Raw genomic sequence first — 20,550 nt, 5'->3', positions numbered from 1 at the left:
CTTTCTTGCAATTATTTCTAGCTTCTATATACTTTTGTCTGTTTGTTCAGGACTTATGCTACGGTATGCATGTTGCCTCTGAGCAATGACAGCTGTGCATATAGAAGTAAACCATTGGGGAAAGTGGGGTTTATTATAGAACTTCCGGTGTAGGAACATATGCTTCAATTGCTGGTTTGAACCATTTAGTTGTCTCATTTGCGCACTGTTCTGCTGGAAGAGAAAAGATATTTCCCCATGAGGCGTCTCTGATGTGATTTGTAATGGCATCCCAGTCAGCCTTATTGTAGTACCTTGTTGTTTTGAGCAACGGCTCTTCAACTTGGGGTCGAGAGTTTAGAGTAATGTCTATCATTATTACAGTGTGATCAGCATTCCCGAATGGACAATGGGCATTTGTTACACAATCACCAGGAACAGTTGTCAGAAATAAATCCAAAAATGAGGCTTGCTGGTCCTCGCGATCTGGGAGACGGGTCGGAAATGTTGCTGTCTGTGTCAGGGAATGGGGTATAGCAAAGTTATGGATAACGCTACCAGGTGTGTCAGTGTAGTTAGAGAAGCTAAGCCAATTTCTGTGGTAAGCGATAAAGTCACCAAATGCATGTATTTGGGTGCTAGTGTCAAGGGTGGTCGCACAACTCTTCCACATAAAAAACCTACGATAAAATTTGATAATTTGATAAATTCTATTTTTACTTGTAATTATTTTTCCACTGGATCATTTTTGTCGTAATTTCTTGAATTCAAATTTAAAGATGGCATTTACGTAAATAATGTTTTCACCAAAAATGCGTTTTTTTTTAAACATAATCAATTTACACAATATATACCATTTTGATTATTAAATTATTAATTAAATCAAATTATTATTAAACTATAACTAATTTTTTTTTAATTTATTTATAAAATTATTGTATGGAAACGAACCAATAACGATAAATCAATTTTTTTTTTTTTTTTTAATGTAGAAATCGCTCCAGACAAGGCATCAAGTCATTTGATGGAAGCTGCTAAAAAATACTACTTCAAGATCAAAAACCAGCCAAGGATAAATCTGAGATGAATAGATTCCGACCCAGAAAAGAGCAATTCTTCCAACTTTGTCAGAAACATCGCTTGTTGAATGTAAGGACTAAAAAAACGAAATAAGAGAAGTTAGTTTCTCTTTCAATTTGATCAAGTGGATAGGAGCCATTTTTAGATGACTATTGCATCTTTGGAAATTGCCAAAAAGAACATCGACATAAATCTATAAAAGTGACATATCTATATGTGTGTCTCTATTAAACTACTTTGTCAATGTTTGGTCTACAGACTTAAAACTTGATATATAAGGGACTCAGACCTATATAACTAATTCGATTAGGTTTTTATCTGGTAAAAATAGCTACTAAGGGGTCAAAATTGAAAAAAAATAGTAACTTGCTGGGCATAAGTCAACTAAACATATTATTTCTATGCTTGCGCAAATGTACCTTTATACTTTTAACAATTTTTTTTTTTAGTTTTTATATGCATATGGACTTAGCTCAGATGGTAACAAATAATGCTGGAGGACTATATGTTTTAGTTTCAATTCTAGCTGATGGCACCTTGATCATATTTTAATTTATTTTTTTAAATCATTACTATATTGCATACAATATAATACTCAATAGAGAATTGGTTCTATAATAGACTCTTTGCCAAGAACTTTGCAGCAAATTCTACACTTTTCAACCATGGCTGCCTACTCATGATATTTCCTCCTGTGTCTAAAAATATGCTATGCGGCATACAAATATCTGTGCGTGATGTTGTCAAGCTTATCAAAAATATTAATTCCAGAAAAGCAACTGGCTCCAAGGCATTCCAATCATAATGCTCAAAAATCTTCAACCGGAACTAGCTCCCAGACTTACAAAGCTGATTAAACGTTGCTTAAGGAGAAATGCTTCCAAACACTCTGGAATACTTCATCAGTCCACCCCATATTTAAAAATTCTGGAGGTCGGTCATCTGCCTCTTAGTACAGACGAATTAGTTTCCTGTGTGTCATGAGTAAGTTGCTGGAATCTGTGATAAATTGAAAAGTAGTCAACCACCTCAACAGAAATAACCTACTCGGTGACATGCAATATGGTTTTCATTTGGCTAGATCGACGGCTGATGTGCTAACTGTAATATCACCCAGGATTAGTGAATCTCTCGACAAAGACTTTATTTCTAGAGCAATACCTCTTGACATATCAAAGAGTTTTGATAGAGTATGACATAAAGGTCTACTTCACAAGACTTTTAGCTGTGGAATAGCTAGAATGTCCTCAATTATTAAATCCTTTCTCTCTGGTAAGTTTATAAGAGTAGTTGTCGATGATTAGAAGCTCATAATATCAACACTAGCTTCCCTCAGGGTTCTATCCTTGGTTCAACTCTCTTTTTGATCTTCATCAATGATCTCCCAAATCACATTCTTAGATCATTCATAGACATTTATGCAGACGACACCACAATCTATGGCAACACTTCAAAGCCCAACAATGACCAAGATCTTTTTGATTCTCTCTTGAGCACATGGGCAATGGGGAAAAAGATGGCTGATTAATTTTAATGCATCAAAAACCAAGCTTCTCTCTTTTCATCATAATCGCTCTGACCACCAGCTGGCCCCAATTTAAATGAATAGCTCTCGTCTTGGGGAAGCTGCATGTCTCGACAAGTTTCTGGGACTGACCTTCACTCCTGATCTGAAATTGTACACGTACATCAAGTCTGTTGCCAAGCTCGCTGGAAAAATGGATGGATCATTCTACCACTCCAGTGGTGATGCAATTCTCTATCTGTATAAAAGCCAAATATGTCCTAAAATGAAGTACTGTTGTCACATTTGGCCAGGAGCTGCTATCTTGCCTTGATAGAGTTCAAAACTTCAAACTAGAGGTGAGAGAACCTACTCTCTAAGAAAAAAAAAACAGTGAAAATAGAAAAAGCGATTTCCTTTGTTTTCAAAACAAAGAAAACAACATATTTTAAAGTATTGATTTTAAAATATGGGAGGAGGGATTAGCTCGTATTTAAAACTAAAGGAGGTGGGTAGCTCCTCCTAAACGATCCTAATTTTCTGTTACCAAATTGTTTTTGTTTATTGCCATTTTTTTTTTCTATTAATACACTTGTGCTATTTTTAACGATGCAATTTTTACTGTGCCATTTTTGTAACTTGAACCCGACACGTTGTATGTAGAAAAAGTTGCAAAGGAACAAAGAAAAGAAATTCGACTTTTTTCAGTCAAAACAAAAGTCATTAACGGACGTTTTATCACCAAAATACAAACACATATTTTCCAAGCCAGTGACAATATGGGTGCATATCTGGGCAGGAGCTGCTAAAAACAGCCTATCCTGCCTTGACAGAGTACAAAATAGATTTCGTGACTTAGTGGGGGATGCCCTTTTCTCTACCCTGCAACCTCTCTCCCACAGAAGAGACGTTGCGTGCCTATCCTTGTTTTATCGTTATTTCCATGGCAGGTGCTCGTCTAAACTCCAATCTCTGATCCCCCCTCGCCAATCTTTCATGAAAAACACCCGTCTAGCTGAATCCAATGTGAAAAATTTCCCCCACTCTATATCTGTGCCTAAATCAAAACGTGGATTCCATGAACAAAGCTTCTTTCTTAGAACTGCACGCCTGTGGAACTCTGTTCCATCTGCCTGCTTCCCACCGGACTACAACTTGGATGTCTTCAAGTCCAATGTTAACAAATTCCTAATGAACCGCCCCCCTTAAGTAAACACTTCATCAAATCTCCACACTAATGTAATGTACTTGCAATAACCCTTATCCCTGAGTGACTTCCGGGCCTTGATAAGTGGTGATCACTGTGTAAAAAAAAAAAAAAAAAAAAAAAAAATCCTACAAATAGCTGTTATGTCTGCAATTCGCCTCACGACACACGGTACTCAGGTCATTTTTTTTTTTTTGTTCAAAGTTCAGATTGCATCTTGTTTTAAAAGTTTCTCTCGCACTGGCACATGCTTCCAAGTCATTGTTGCCACCACGTGGTTCAAAATTCTGTCTCTGCTTTTATGTTCTTCTCTTCTCTGCTGTGACGTCACCTCGTATCACGACTTGATCATTTGCATACGTGAGATGCCGTTGCTGCTGCATGCATGTCTGTGGCTTCATTACATTTTTACTGAGCACCAACCTCAGTGATTTCCGCATTTCAACCAAAGATAATGTCATGGCAGTTGGAAAATCTTCATTTACCTTTACGGTCTAATAAAACGGCCACTGGTTATTTATAATTTTAACTCCTCTGTCTGTCATCTTTCTATATTGTCTTTTACATGATATAAAATTTGAACCAAATAGGACTGCTATTTAAAGAAGTACCTTATGTTTTTTGTTTTATTTTTTAATCAAGAAGCTGTTTTATCTTTAGAGGTAAAATTCAACTATTCGACCTTCAAGCTGAGACCAAATTGTAAAAGATATGTTTTGTTCTTTTAGAGGCGGCGGACTCTAAATTAAAATAAATCACAGGAAAATATTTTTATTATACAAATATACGGTTTATTCCAAAGATTAATTTTTAGTATTTATAATTTAAATAAAATTCCGGGCATATAGCCCTCACAGGTATATTGTGTAATCTAGAGGTCCAATTTTCACAAATTCTACGCATTAAATTAGTCTGTATTTCGACAATAACGTGTTTGATGTTATCTTCCAAGTGTTCTATAGTGTCTGATTACCAGCATCCCCCAAAGAAAATAATCTAATGGAGTCAAATTGCATGAACGAGGTGGCCACTTTACAGGTCTATTTTGTGAAATTATTCGTTCATCAAATGTTTCAAAATGAGTTTCAAATTTGAAAACGTTGCTCGGGTGTCTGTCTCTTCTTAACATAATTCAAATCAACCTCTACATCAACTGCATATTCCATGTTAGGGCAAGAAGAAACACAGCAAAGATGTCACTCGTCAATATGTCACGATAGTAAATCAAGTTAACCATTTTTCTTTTTAATTAATATGCAATTGGCGGTTATTAGCGGTAAAGTATATGATGCCCCACCCCCTATCCCGTCCAGCAATAGGGGTCACGTTAGATTTTTGTGAATATTTCAATTCTACCAATTTGACACCTGGTAGATACGACCGGCCTTAGACTATTCAAATTTGTTTGTTTGTTTATTTGTTTTACATCTAAATACATAATCTCTAACATTCGCTGTGGTAACCAACATGCCCAAGTATATGCAATGAATATGAACGAGGTCAAAAGGTCATATTCTATAATCCCTTTTTATATCTATATCACAATCCCTTGATGTTAATCAGAAAAGAACTTCCGTTTTGGTCACTGTCCGTTATTCCTTCGAATTTTCTTAATTTCTCAAAACTCATTCATTAATTCTTCATTCGGTGTGAAGTCATGAATGACCAACAAAAAAAAAATCGGATCAAACCTGATTTTTGCTTAAATCTCTGCTTTGTCAACCAAGGATTTTATATTACCCCCCCCCAAAAAAAAAACTCCCCAAAAGCTTTTTTTTTTAATCTTAAAATTAACTAAAAGAAATATTTATTAGTTAATTTTAAAAAGTAAAATTTTAAATATCGCTTAGCACTATGTATACGATTGGATTCAATTTTCTTTAAAACACACACACACACACACACACACACGTGTGTGTGTATAATAAAAGATGAGAATTCAATGTTAAACAAAACGTATTCATATCATCAGTTAAGAAGACCAAACAATAGGATAAGTTAAGGAAATAAAACGTAGAGTTATTGACGTTAAATTTGAACTCAACCTCAGATCAAAAGTCTCAAACTCAAATCCAACTGTTCTCTTCTCTCTGCACTTTCCACACTGACACCCAACATAAAGAAGACGGCTCTTTTATAGAGAGACCCAACCACATCTCATTTGCATACCCCCCGCCCCCCCCCTCTCGTCACATCACGTAATTTTCAGTCCATAAATACTAGGGGGCGGCCATTTTTATTTTCTCTTTTTTTTCTTTCCTAACACGAGCCGCACGATGCATGAGGTAAGGTTCTTTACTTTTAACCACAGTTATATAGGAACCTTATAGCATTATCAAGTCAATAAGGGTTACAGAAAAAAGGAATAAGGGAGAAATCTCTTAAGGCCGTGGCATTTCGAAGCTAAATGCTTCTCGTCAGAAGAGGAGAAAAGGCCGGCATTATACAAAAGTAAAGGTAAAAAGACAACACCGACTTTGAAAACTTTTAGATTAGAAATAGAAAAACATTTTCGACTAGAATTAGAAAAAATGGGAGAGATAATATGTTGTGAATAAAAGAGAAACGAAAGAAAAAAATATTAAGTTAAAAAAATTTTTTTTAAATATATAAGAAAATAAAATAAGATTTTTTTAATTTATGAACAAATAAAAAATTTCCAAACTTCAAAAAATCTTGAAAACTTCCAAAACATTTTTTTACTTTTAAAAAATTACAATAAGGTTCCGATAAAATTTTTTATAAAATATAAATAAAAAAATAAAAAGTTAAGATGTAAATCAGCTCAAATTCTTGGAAGATAATCCATCAGGAATTAGGTGTACTCCAGGATAAAATGGAAAGAAAGTTAATATCCTGTACACTCGTATGAAGAATGTAGCTTTCTCTCATTCCATCACCATGATTGAGTAGAAGCACGGCCACCGAGATATAGAAGGCCTGTTAACTGAAAAATGCTTGCAGGCAATGTAGGTAAGATTTGTCGAACTGTTACTGTCGATACTATATGACGGCATTTTAAAAAAAGCATTAAAACATGTTAAAAAAAATGCAAGGAATCCAGTTCGATAAATAATGAAATTGAACTTTATTCAATATAAAATATAAATATTATGTAAAATTGCGTAATTTTAAAGCAATATACGATCTAATACTGATAAAACTGAATTATGAATTTAGGGGAAAAACAAAGAATCATAAAACAAACAATTCTTGGCCTTCGGGACAAGATCACAGTGTTCTGCTGCTACAATTCGCTTTTCTGTCCTCGGCCGGTGAAGGAGAAATCCTTCATGACTAAGAAAATTTTTATTTTTGTTTCTATCCAGAGCACCCCTTATTGGAGAGCCGGATTTTCCCCACAACATTATATGTTGAAATATTAAAATAACTATTACTTTTAATACAGAAATTACATTTAAAGTTTTGGTTTTCTTTTCTTCTGCGTTCATTTTTTTATTTTTTTTATTTCATGTTTTCCAGCAAAATGTTCTTCTATGTCCATTTTTCCCCATGTTTTTCATCAAAATGTGTAGCGTATTTTCATCAGTTACATGGTTAGGAATCCTATACTCCGCTATAATCTTCATTTTCATATCAGTGCAGAATACATGAATATGGAAATGAAGTTCACATAACTACTAAAAGACAATCATACCATAATGTGAGCAATGGTTAAAAACTAAGAAAATATAGTAAACATCTACAATATTAAATCAGGGAGTGGTGAATTTGGGAGGGGACATTATTAATATTGTTTCACTCATTAGGAGTTGTCTCACAGGCCATCAGCAGTGATCGCTCACTGGCAGTAATCTGTGGTATTCACTGGAGACCGCGTGACAACAAGTTTCCCCAGATTTCCAATATTCTCCACCTCTTGACCACTCGTGCAGATGATTGCACGTTATTGCAACAGCTGTTTTCCATTGATTTCCTGTTGGCATCGGCTATTGGTGTTTCCTGGAATTTGGGTGACAAAATGCCTCCTCAAGATACCAGATTTTAACTGCACACTTCCAGTGGAGGTCTTGTTCGTACTCTCCTGCCTCAGACTTTCCATCCTCCCTGACCCTTCACAACTAGTCGGTGTGGCGCTAGTCTATGTCATCTACAGTTTTTTGGCACTTCACGGGGAATGTGGACCCTGCGTAAATGGGTTTTAATTTAATGGTTGCTCCCTGAGGTCATGTTGTCATGTTCATTGGCCTATACTTATTATCGGTAGCCTCAGTAGAAGTCCTAAGAAATTTGCAATCGTATTTTGAGTGGCACCCAACTGAGAATTGAAATTTCAACGTGCAGAAGGGTGTAACTTACAACTGAATATTACCAAGTACTTTATCCACTATGCTACATGTCATGCAGGGGCACCTAAATAAGGTTGGAGATTTCATCGACCAAAACGTTGTAAGAATGACACTGAAGATATGAACAGTAGTCAGAAGAATCTAAATGATGCAAATTATTATTTTATTTATTTTTCTGCGGAAGGGATATATCCGTTTGAAGTAGCTGAGTTGTCAAGTAATAACCAAGTAAGTGCTCTTATTAAATGGGTCTTTGTGGTCGGAGCTGGCATATCCATTAAGCACAAGGCTTTGACATGTGTTTCGACATCTCTGCCAAGCTGTCTAGCAGTTGGTATTTATTTAAATGTAATGTGATTAGACATCTTACTACTCAACTCCCCACAATTTCCTGCTAGACACGATCCCAAATAGTAGCCCCATACATTCCAAGCATCAATATGCCTTATTTAGGATGAAAAAAAGTTTGGTTTTTCTGCTCAGAGCATGTGTTTTTTTATGGTTAATGTAGCTTTTGAGAGGAGCATCTGATCACATGCTTCACACTTCCAACTGTTCAACACATTAGGTAAAACTGACACATTGCCTTTCTCAGGTTTCTCTTGAGCTCAGCATGATCGATTCTTTCCCGGTCATAAGTTCAGATCCACCTCTAACTAGCTTTCTCAATTCCGGGCCAGCATTTCGCTAGAATTTCCCAGTTCTGAATAGGAATCTTGAATGCTTTAAGATCGTCAACAGCAAACTCAGATAATTGCCATTAAATACAACACAATCCTTCAGGTTTCTGTGGATTTCTTGAAACATCCTGATAAAAGTAGGAGGACTTCCAATTTTCCCAAGAATTACCCACAAAGCCTGTCTGTTTTACGGTATCGAACGCCTTTGTAAGATCCACAAATACTTGATAAAATGGCATCTGTTGTTCAATACATTTTTCCTGTAGCTGCCTTGCAGTAAATATCATATCTACAGTGCCCCTACCCTCAGTGAAACCGCATTGTACCTCAGGAATAATTAACAATGAGTCTATCCAACAAGATTCTCACCAGCACCTTTCTTGACGATTCAAGAAGCGTTATCCCACGGTGGTGATCACAATCAGATTTTGTTCCTTTACCCTTGAAGAGAGAAACTAATAGGCCATTTATCCGATCTTATGGTATTGGTCAACCAAGATTTCTTGATCAGCATGTGTAATGCATTGGTTACATGCTTATCTATGTGATGAAGCAGCTCAACGGGAATGGAGACTGGTGCTTTCCCTGTCTTTATCTTTTTCATAGCCGAGATCGAGAGTAACTGATCCATATGATGAAGAATGTCAAGCTGAGGTTGAAAAATAAATCAGCAAAGTGCTCCCTCCATCGCTCTCTGATTTTATCTGGATCTTTGATGAGAGTTGAACAGTAAAGGTACAAAAGGAACAGGCTTTGGGTCAAAAACCTGCTTAAGAAGACTATATAGGTCTTTGGTGTCTTTCTGGTTGTAAGCAGATTGAACCTCTGCAGATAAATTAGACCAACACACATAATTCATTCTCCTCGGCTCTCTCTGTAGAACCGCCTTGTGCTTTCGACGACTGTCCTGTTTTTGAGATTGTCATTCAAATAACAATCTCAATGACAATGGCGATAGCCAGACATACAAACATACACACCAACAACATAAAAAACGATAATTAAATACAAAGGTTTTATGTACAACATGAAAAGAAACTGGAATCTCAGGAAAATCTCTATGATTCCAGTAATCATAGGCGCAACCAGACTTATGAAAAAGAATTTTAAAAACTACCAGGAAAATATAACCGGTGAACCAAGTGCAAGAGAAGTATAAACAACTGCACTCAAAGCGACGGTTAGAATCTTAAAAAGATCTCTTGGTTGGAATCTATGAGATAGCAAGTGAATGTCTGATATTCTGTAGGATGCCTCATCCCCAGCTAAAACAAAACGATTAGAAAATTGCCTTTTATATAATAATAATCATGTTATGATCTAATATGCTAGCCTTAAAGCATTGTTGGATATTGAAATTAAGTTAGATATTCCGTTTCATAGGCTAAGTATGCAATGTAAGGTTATTGATTAAACGGTCAGCTGTTGGACCGACCAGAATATTCCAAACTGATGTGTTGATTAAGAGGAAACCAGAAAAAAAAATGGTGGGCGAGATATTGATTTATTGATTTTTCTCTTTTTCCCCATTTCCCCCTATCCCACTCCCAATCAGAGATTACCAGATCAAAGCATGCGTTCCGTACTAGTGAAACATGTTTTGGCATCGAACGCTCATCAAATTTTCAAGTTAGATGCTGCAACAACACGGCTCGTGCGTTTCACCAGCATCCGTTTTTTATTGGTAATTTTAAATTGATCAAAGAAAATTTCTGGCTGGTGATTCTTGTCTTGTGAAATGTCAGAGCTTTGATGAGGACAGTTTTGGGTTTTATGAGAGCTTGTTAGCTCTGTGTTGCCATCCAATTGTCTCTATCCACTTAAATAAAGTCGTTTTTTCGTATGGCCAATATGTGTAGAGTAGTCCGCATTTCCCATTAAGAAATGTGGAAATCCCAGACAACAAGCAATAAATTCCCCCACCTTCCTCAAAATGGAGGAGGTAATGTTCAATAGTGTTCCAAATTATTTGTCTCCTCACGAGGGCAAAATTATGTTCATTGTCAGTGTTTAATATGGAGAATATGCAGTTCCACACTGTCTAACAAATAGGGAGGGGGGGGCTCAGGTGATGGACATTAAGTCCTCCCATTCTCAGAAAGAAGGAGAAATGAAAACAAGATGACAACCGAATTTAACATGATGTCGTGTGATTTCCCTTGTTCATATAATGTTGACACATTTCAAGCATGATTTTCTCAAGTTTACATGCATAATACTAAATATTACAACATTTTAACTGGAAATGATGATTCCTCATTTAATAATATGCAAAAAAAAAAAGCAAAAAAAAAAAAACGTAAAATCATTGTTAATGCCTATTTGGAATTTTTTTCGCATTTTGATCTGGCCGCGATCTTTAACCTTTGCCCATGCCCATCCTTCTTTACGTACAATTACCCATCTTTTTTTTCTTGTTTTTTTTTTTTTTTTTTGCTAGAAAATACCGTTTATATTGGTTTATTTAAAAAAAAAAATTATTGATATATTTTAGATTTGAAAAGGGAATCAGTTTCCAATATAAGCTTACGGTAAATTGATCATCGAATGTATGACCATCATTGGCTTACGAATGAGGAAGAGGGTGTGAGTGGAGGCGCCGGGCAGTAACTCCTTCTCCCTCACAAAGGAGATATTTCCAGATTCTATCTATACCTACTCAGCATTATTCGGGAGTTGTTCTTTGTTGTTTATTTTTAAGAATTTTTTTTTTTTATAGAAATTTCATAAAGTTTATTGCAAACGGGTATTCACTGGTTTCTTTACCTTGGGGCCGTTGTTTGTGTGGTTTAAGTCCAAGCCGGAAGTGCACTTGGTTTAGCTAAAATAGGGAACGGAACGGATTGAGGCAAAGTTGTAAATTAAAGTGTGAAAAAAAAAAAAAACGTGCGACGTTAACGATTGCCCCATCGCGAGATGCTAACGGAAACACGTTTGAATTTATTTAATTACTTGGATTTGGCAGGTGCCCGTTTTAATGAGTTAATCAGGTCAAGTTTGACTGCGGGATAGTATTTCATTTACTGCGGAACGCTTTTTTTATTTTTATTTTCCCAATATGTTATAGGAAAAAGATTAACCCGCATGCGGCGAGCGACAAATGTTGAATATTTATCTTCCCGAAATCGACAAACACACATACACACATACATACATACATTCTCGCTTTTATATTTATAGATGATAGGTTATGAAAAGGAAGGGTTGTAAAGAGATAGCTTCGAATTTGTGGGTATCAAAACCAAAGCAAAATATGATGAAAGTAAAAATAAAATAGATAAACCCCATAATTTATTATACCATACCTGTTCACACTGAAACACTTATCACAATATTCTGTGGATCTATATTAAAAAACCTTGTTAAACTTTGTGACATATTTCCATTCTATGGAGGTCAGGCGGGAACGAGAGCACCCCATAATTTTATTATACCATATTTCTTCAAACTGAAACATAATTATCAAAGTATATTTACGCAGATAGATATGAAAAGTCTTTATTAAAGATTGTGACTATTTCCATTCTATGGAGGCCATGACCGAACGCTGACCCCATAATTTTATAATACCTCCCCTATGTAAGTTAAAACATACTTATCAAAGTATTATTATGTACATATATATCAAAAACACTTGTAAACGTTTTCTTTTTAATTTTTAAATTTTTTATTTCCATATTTTGTGGTCCAGGCGCATACGAAGACCCCACCATTTTAATGAATCATCATTATGCCAGATCAAACATACCCATTCCTGTGTCTCGATACATCTTCTATCATTATATGTGATCAGTTTTCTATAATAGTCAACCATATAGGAGCCTATTCGTGACCAGAGACACACACAGACGTTCAGCTTTATATTATATATATATATATATATATATACATATATATATATATATATATATACGCATGTATATATATATACGCATATATATATATATATATATATATACGCATGTATATATATATACGCATATATATATACGCATGTATATATACGCATGTATATATATACGCATATATATATACGCATGTATATATATATACGCATATATATATACGCATGTATATATATATATATACGCATGCATATATATACGCATGTATATATATATATATATACGCATGTATATATATACGCATGTATATATATATATATATATACGCATATATATACGCATGTATATATATACGCATATATATATACGCATGTATATATATATATACGCATGCATATATATACGTATGTATATATATACGCATGTATATATATATACGCATGTATATATATACGCATATATATAGATACGCATGTGTATATGTATATATACGCATGTATATATATATATACGCATAGATATATACATGCATATATATATGCGTATATATATATATATGCATGTATATATATGCATGTATATATATACATAGATATATGCATGTATATATACATGTGTATATATGTATATACATATATATATGTATGTATATATATGCATATATTCAAGTATATATATATGCATGTATATATATATGCATGTATATATATGCATGTATATATATGCATGTATATATATGTATATATATGTATATATATGTATGTATATATATATATGCATGTATATATATGTGTGTGTATATATATGTATGTATATATATATGCATGTATATACATGCATGTATATATATATATGTATGTGTATATATATGTATATATATGTATGTATATATATATATATGAATGTATATATATATGCATGTCTATGTATGTATACATATATGCATGTCTATTTATGTATGTATACATATATATATGTATATATATATATGAATGTATATATATGTGCATGTCTATGTATGTATGTATGCATATATATATGTATGCCTATATATGTATGTATATATATATGCATGTCTATATACGTATGTATGTATATATATATGTTCATGTCTATATATATATATGCATGTATATATAGATATATATATGCATGTATATATATATATGCATGTATATATATATGTATATGCATGTATATACATATGCATGTATATATATATGCACGTATATATATGCATGTATATATGTATATACACTGTATATTTGTGTGTGTGTGTATGTGTGTGTGTGTGTGTATATATGTGTATTGGGGTGGAGAGGGCTCCCGTAAGCCGTGGTGAAGGCAACCTTTCTAGGCGAAGCAAATCTCTGATTTAAAAAACAAAGTGGGAGACCAGTACCCGCATTAAGCTGGTCTGCAGTTTAATTTGTTGCTGGCTATCTTGCTCTTGCTTGTTGCTGGATCTCGACATTTTGAACTGAGAGGGAGACGTAGCTGTCGTACAAAGCTAAGACTCTGTAACATCATCTTTGTATAGATACTCCCTCAGGCATTTGGGCTCATGGATTTTAAATTTCTGAGGGAGTGGCACTCGTCTGACAAGACGTTGCAATCATCATCATATATTTATATATATATGCATGTATATATATGCAGATTTATATGTATGTATATATATGCATATATATATATGTATGTATATATATGCATATATATACGTATGTATATATATATATGTGCATATATATATGTATGTATATATATGTGCATATATATATGTATTTATATATATGCATATATATGTATGTATATATATATATGTATATATATGTATATATATATATATATGTATATATATGCATGTATGTATATATATGCATGTATGTATATATATGCATGTATATATATATGCATGTATATATATATGCATGTGTATATATATATGCATGCATATATATATATATATATATATATATATATATATATATATATAACCAAAATTATGGACGACCTAAAAAAAATGAGATAATAATTTAAACCTACATATTTATACGTTAAGAATTGTACAATGAACAATTCAGAGAAAATATAAAATATTTTTTTCTCAAGCGCTTTGGCTGAGTTTCATACAAAATTCATTGCAATCTTCAAAATGATTCATCGTCATACTAAAAGTTGTTTATTATTTTTCACGTAATATTCGATTCCTATTAGTGCAATAATTGTATATTTAATTGAAAATGCCTCCAAAGAAGCAGTTTTCATATATTAGAAGGGAAAAAATTGTTGCTTTATCTGGTCAAGGATATTCTCAGGTAGAAATTGCCAGGAATGTTCCAGGAATGGAGTTCAAACAACAAGTAAAAGGTACAAGTCATTCAAAAACAGAAAAAAAACAAGGCCGTAAAAATTCTACAACCACCAGGAAAGACATCTTTTTGAAAAGGACATCCCTTGCAGAAAGGAAGAAAAGTGCTTCAGAGCTTGCTGTTGAACTTAGGGAGGATGCAAGCAAAAATATATCAGCTCGAACAGTGAGAAGAAGGTTATTGGGAGTGAGATTATCAGGGTGCAAAGTAAGGAAGAAGCCATACTTGTGTCAAGCCAACAAGAAAAAACGACTGGAATTTGCAACAAACTATGAAAATTGAACACCTGATGATTGGGTCCAAATCGTTTGGTCTGACGAAAATAAATTTGAAGTAAAGTAATAGTTCCTATTTCCTAAACTTTGGAAGGAATTTTTTTGTGAATACAGAACAGTTATTCAAAAATTGTAACAAATTCTTTTTTTTTTTTTTTCATCAGATTTTTTGGCACCCCTGGAGCGGTTTATGTTTGCTGTAGGAAAGGAGGGGCATTTTATCCGCATTATGTGGTTTCAACTGTCTAATTTGAAGGAGGAAGCGTAATGGTTTGGGGCTGCATGGCTTTTCCAGGTACTAGAATGTTGTACACATGTGAGGGCAGAATGAATTCCATAATTTATACTGACATGCTGGACCAGGTTTACTAAAACTCTTTGACTAAAATATTTAATAATAAAATTCCAAGTGATGTAATCTTCCAACAAGACTATGCCCCATGCCATATGTCCAAGTTTTCAATGGCTTGGTTTGAGAAAAAATGGATACAAGTGATGAAGTGGTCCATTCAATCTCCAGACCTAAATTCCAATGAAACTTTGTTGTCCCATCTAGGGAAAAGAGTGAGAATTCACAAATGTTCATCAAAAAAATGAATTAGAGGCCAAACTTCATGAAGAGTGGCAAAAATAATCCTACCATCTGCAACAATTTGGTCAATAATATGCAAAAACGGATAAAAGCAGTTATAAAGGCAAAAGTAGGACATTCCAAATATTGATGGATTTTTTTAACGTTTATTCCACCATTCTTAACCTCTAAATATATAAGTTTGAATCATAATTTCCATGTTTCATTGGTGCTCCGTATATTATCGCTTGTATAGTAATTTTTATATGAACATTTGAAGAAACTATTTAGGACGGTGATCTCATTATTCATCTTCATTTGGATAGCTTATCAAAGATTAATTGTGATTATTTCTCTGCTGAAAATAATTTGTTTCAACCAGCATACTTACAAATTCATTCTTGGCAAACATGCCATGTGCCTCACACATAATATTGCCAAGTGAATTTTTTGCTTTTGTTTGTCATTAAAATTAATTCGAGATAAAAAAAAAAAATAATCAAAGCAAATGTTTAAAATGTTGTCTCTTTTATTAATTTTTTTAATTTAGATCAAATATTTCTGATTGGCAGAGTTAATGAAATTTTCTATTCAAGTTTTAATTAATCTCTAATTTGAAATAATGTTTTTGATTAATAACCTTTAGAAGACTTCAGGTTGTGCATTATATATATATATATATATATATATATATATATATATATATATATATATATATAATATATATATATATATATATATATAATATATATATATATATATATATATATATATATATATATATATATACATGTTATTAGTTTTTGTTTTTGCGATATGTTTTGAATGAATTAAATTATTTACGAAAGTGCATTTTTACCTAAATACGAGTTGGGAATAAGTTTCCCTTTAACTAATTTGGTACCCCATATGGGGAGCGGCACATATATTGTTTTTAAAATAAAAGTACCCGTCGTTGACTGGGTTCAAAACCAGCTTACAGAAAATGGACTCTGATTTATGAAAGTATGATAGGTTATGAAAAGGAAGGGTTGTAAAGAGATAGCCTCGAATTTTTTGTGGACCAGGCGCGAACGCAGACCCCACAATTTTAATGAATCATCATTATGCCAGATCAAACATACCCATTCCTGTGTCTCGATACATCTTCTATCATTATATGTGATGTTTTATATAATAGTCAACCATATAAGAGCCTATTCATGACCAGACACACACAAAGACGCTCAACTTTATATTATATTATATTATATTATATATATATATATATATATATATATATATATATATATATATATATATATATATATATATATAAGAATAAGAGCGTAGCTACATTCCAAGATCCAAATATTTATTTTTTATGACAAACAGCTCCCCCCAGTATGTTAAAATTTCGGTGCATTTTTTTACAGATCTGTTTTGTTATGTAAACCAATCGTTTATTATTATGTCAATATCGATTCTTTTTGTCAAAAGAAATAGAAATTCTTTGCTTAGAAAGAAGAAAATGCATGGCAATATAATGGCGGAAAAATATATATATATATATATATATATATATATATATATATATATATATATATATATATATATATATATGAAGAAATGATTGATAAAACATGTTAAAAGACATCTTGAAAAAGAGTTAAAAACATATGTAATTTTAAAAAGGAAGCACAAGATAAGTGCTTAATCCACGGAGTTTCGAAGAAATACTCTCCTTCTCATCAGAGGGCAGGAATTAGAAAAATGCGGGATCGGATTTTGCATGTAAAAGTATTTAATGAAACTACAAGTAAGTTACAGATCTTACTTGGTTAAAAAAAGGGTGAGGTAAGGGGAATAGGAGGTAAAAGAAAAATGATAAAAAGATTTCACATGAATGGATAGTCCGGTGAAGGGTAAAAAATCCAAGAATGGTAAAATCCAAAACGGTCGAATTAAAAATTTCCAATCCAATGGGTAAATTCCAAATGGTCCAAAATGAGATTACTTTACTTTTAAATATTAACTCTTACTTGTAAATATTAACTCTTTAATATTTATAATATATTTTATGTTTACCATTTTGATTACCTTGGTAAACTTATTGTAATTTATATATATATATATATATATATATATATATATATATATATATATATATATATATATATATATATATATATATGACTCCTTGATTTAATCATATAAATTAATATACGAAAGTATATATTATATATATATATATTATATATATACGAAAAGTATTATATATATATTATATATATACGAAAGTATATATTATATATATTATATATATTATATATATATATATGATATATATATACATATATATGCATATATATATATTATATATATATTATATATATATGATATATATATACATATATATGTATATATATTATATATATAATATATATATTATATACATATTATATATACATATATATGTATATATATGTATATATATATAATATATATATATTATATATATGATATATATATTATATATATGATATATATATTATATATTATAAATATATGATATATATATATCATATATTATATATATATGATATATATATATATATATATTATATATATATGATATATATATTATATATATATATATGATATATATATATTATATATATATGATGTATATATATAAAGGATTAGACTGTTAAAGACGCGTTTCTCATTTTTATTTACTGTTTAATTTTTAATTTTTCGTTTGTATGTATATATGTACTGTGTGCATGTGTGTATGTGCGTACTTATATGTTTATATATTTAAGACTGACGTGACACCTTCTCATTGGCTATACCTCCTTCTCCTCCTCCTCCTTCTTCTTCTCCTCCTCCTCTACCTTCCTTCCTTTTCCATTCCCCTTTTCCCCGTGCATCCTCATACTTTCACTACACCGATGAAGACTGAAGGATCGGTCGAAAATCATGTACTTATGAAAAAAGTTTTTTAATTTTTTTTCATAATATTATTATTTTGTATTCCTGCACGTCACCAATTGAAAACGAATAAAGAAAAGTTATAAGCTTTTATACTTTTTGCATTCTTTTTTATTCATATATATTATATATATATATGATATATATATATATTATATATATATATGATATATATATATTATATATATATGATATATATATTATATATATATGCTAGATATATACACACGTACACACACACACACACACACACACATATATGTATATATATATGCATAAAATAAAATAAAAATACCAGCGATGATTGACGTTATGTTGTTTTGAGAAAAGAAAAACCGAATGAATTGATGAAATGATCAACGTTTCGTCCCTATCGCAGATATATTGTTCGTAGACATTTTGTAAACATTGTTTTTAAAAAATAAAAAATAATACTTCTATTGTTTTAAACGACTGTAATAGTTTATTTTGGAAGTATATTGCATAAAGAAAATTGACAACCCACTTTAAAAACAGAAATTACGAGTTTTATATATTTTATTCGCAGTTTTTTGTTGACTCTTCTGGCGGCCATGTTGTAAGCCCTAACGGTATTTTTGGAGATTACCTATATAATATATATATATATATATATATATATATATATATATATATATATATATATATATATATATATATATATATATATATAAAATATATTTGGCGATTAAGCTACACTGAATATTCCGCGTTTCATCCACTCTAGAGTTAGTAAGTTATAAAATATATATGGCGATTAACTACACTGAATATTCCGTGTTTCAAGTTATAAAATATATCATCATTATGCCAGATCATATATATTTTATAACTTACTAACTAGCTCTACCTACGTATTGAGCACTTTTGAATTAAATACCTAAAGTTTACGCATAAATCTATACTATCTTATATTAATTTTATGTGAGTAAATTAAGTAGTTATATATATATATATATATATATATATATATATATATATATATATATATATATATATATATATATAGCAAAAGTACCCATCGTTGACTGGGTTCAAAAACAGCCTACAGAAAATGGACTCTGATTTATGAAAGTATGATAGGTTATGAAAAGGAAAGGTTGTAAAGAGATAGCTTCGAATGTGGGGGTATCAAAACCAAAGCAAAATATGATGAAAGTAAAAATAAAATAGATACACCCCATAATTTATTATACCATACCTATTCACACTGAAACACTTATCACAATATTCTGTGGATCTATATTAAAAAACCTTGTTAAACTTTATGACATATTTCTATTCTATGGAGGTCAGGTGCGAACGAACACCCCATAATTTTATTATACCATATTTCTTCAAACTGAAACATAATTATAAAAGTATATTTACGCAGATAGATATGAAAAGTCTTTATTAAAGATTGTGCCTATTTCCATTCTATGGATGCCAGGCGCGAACGCAGACCCCACAATTTTATTATATCATCCCTATTTAAGTTAAAACATACTTATCAAAGTATTCTTATGTACATCTATATCAAAAACACTTGTAAACGTTTTCTTTTTAATTTTTTATTTCCATACTTTGTGGACCAGGCGCGTACGCAGACCCCACAAATTTAATGAATCATCATTATGCCAGATCAAACATACCCATTTCTGTGTCTCGATACATCTTCTATCATTATATGTTATCAGTTGTTAAAAGTAGTCAACCATATAGGAGCCTATTCGTGACCACACACACACACACAC

The sequence above is a fragment of the Euprymna scolopes genome, chromosome 20, assembly GCF_053919585.1.
Source record: "Euprymna scolopes isolate OS-2025 chromosome 20, ASM5391958v1, whole genome shotgun sequence".
NCBI classification, from domain to species: domain Eukaryota; kingdom Metazoa; phylum Mollusca; class Cephalopoda; order Sepiida; family Sepiolidae; genus Euprymna; species Euprymna scolopes.
Note: the sequence above shows the minus strand (reverse complement) of the source record.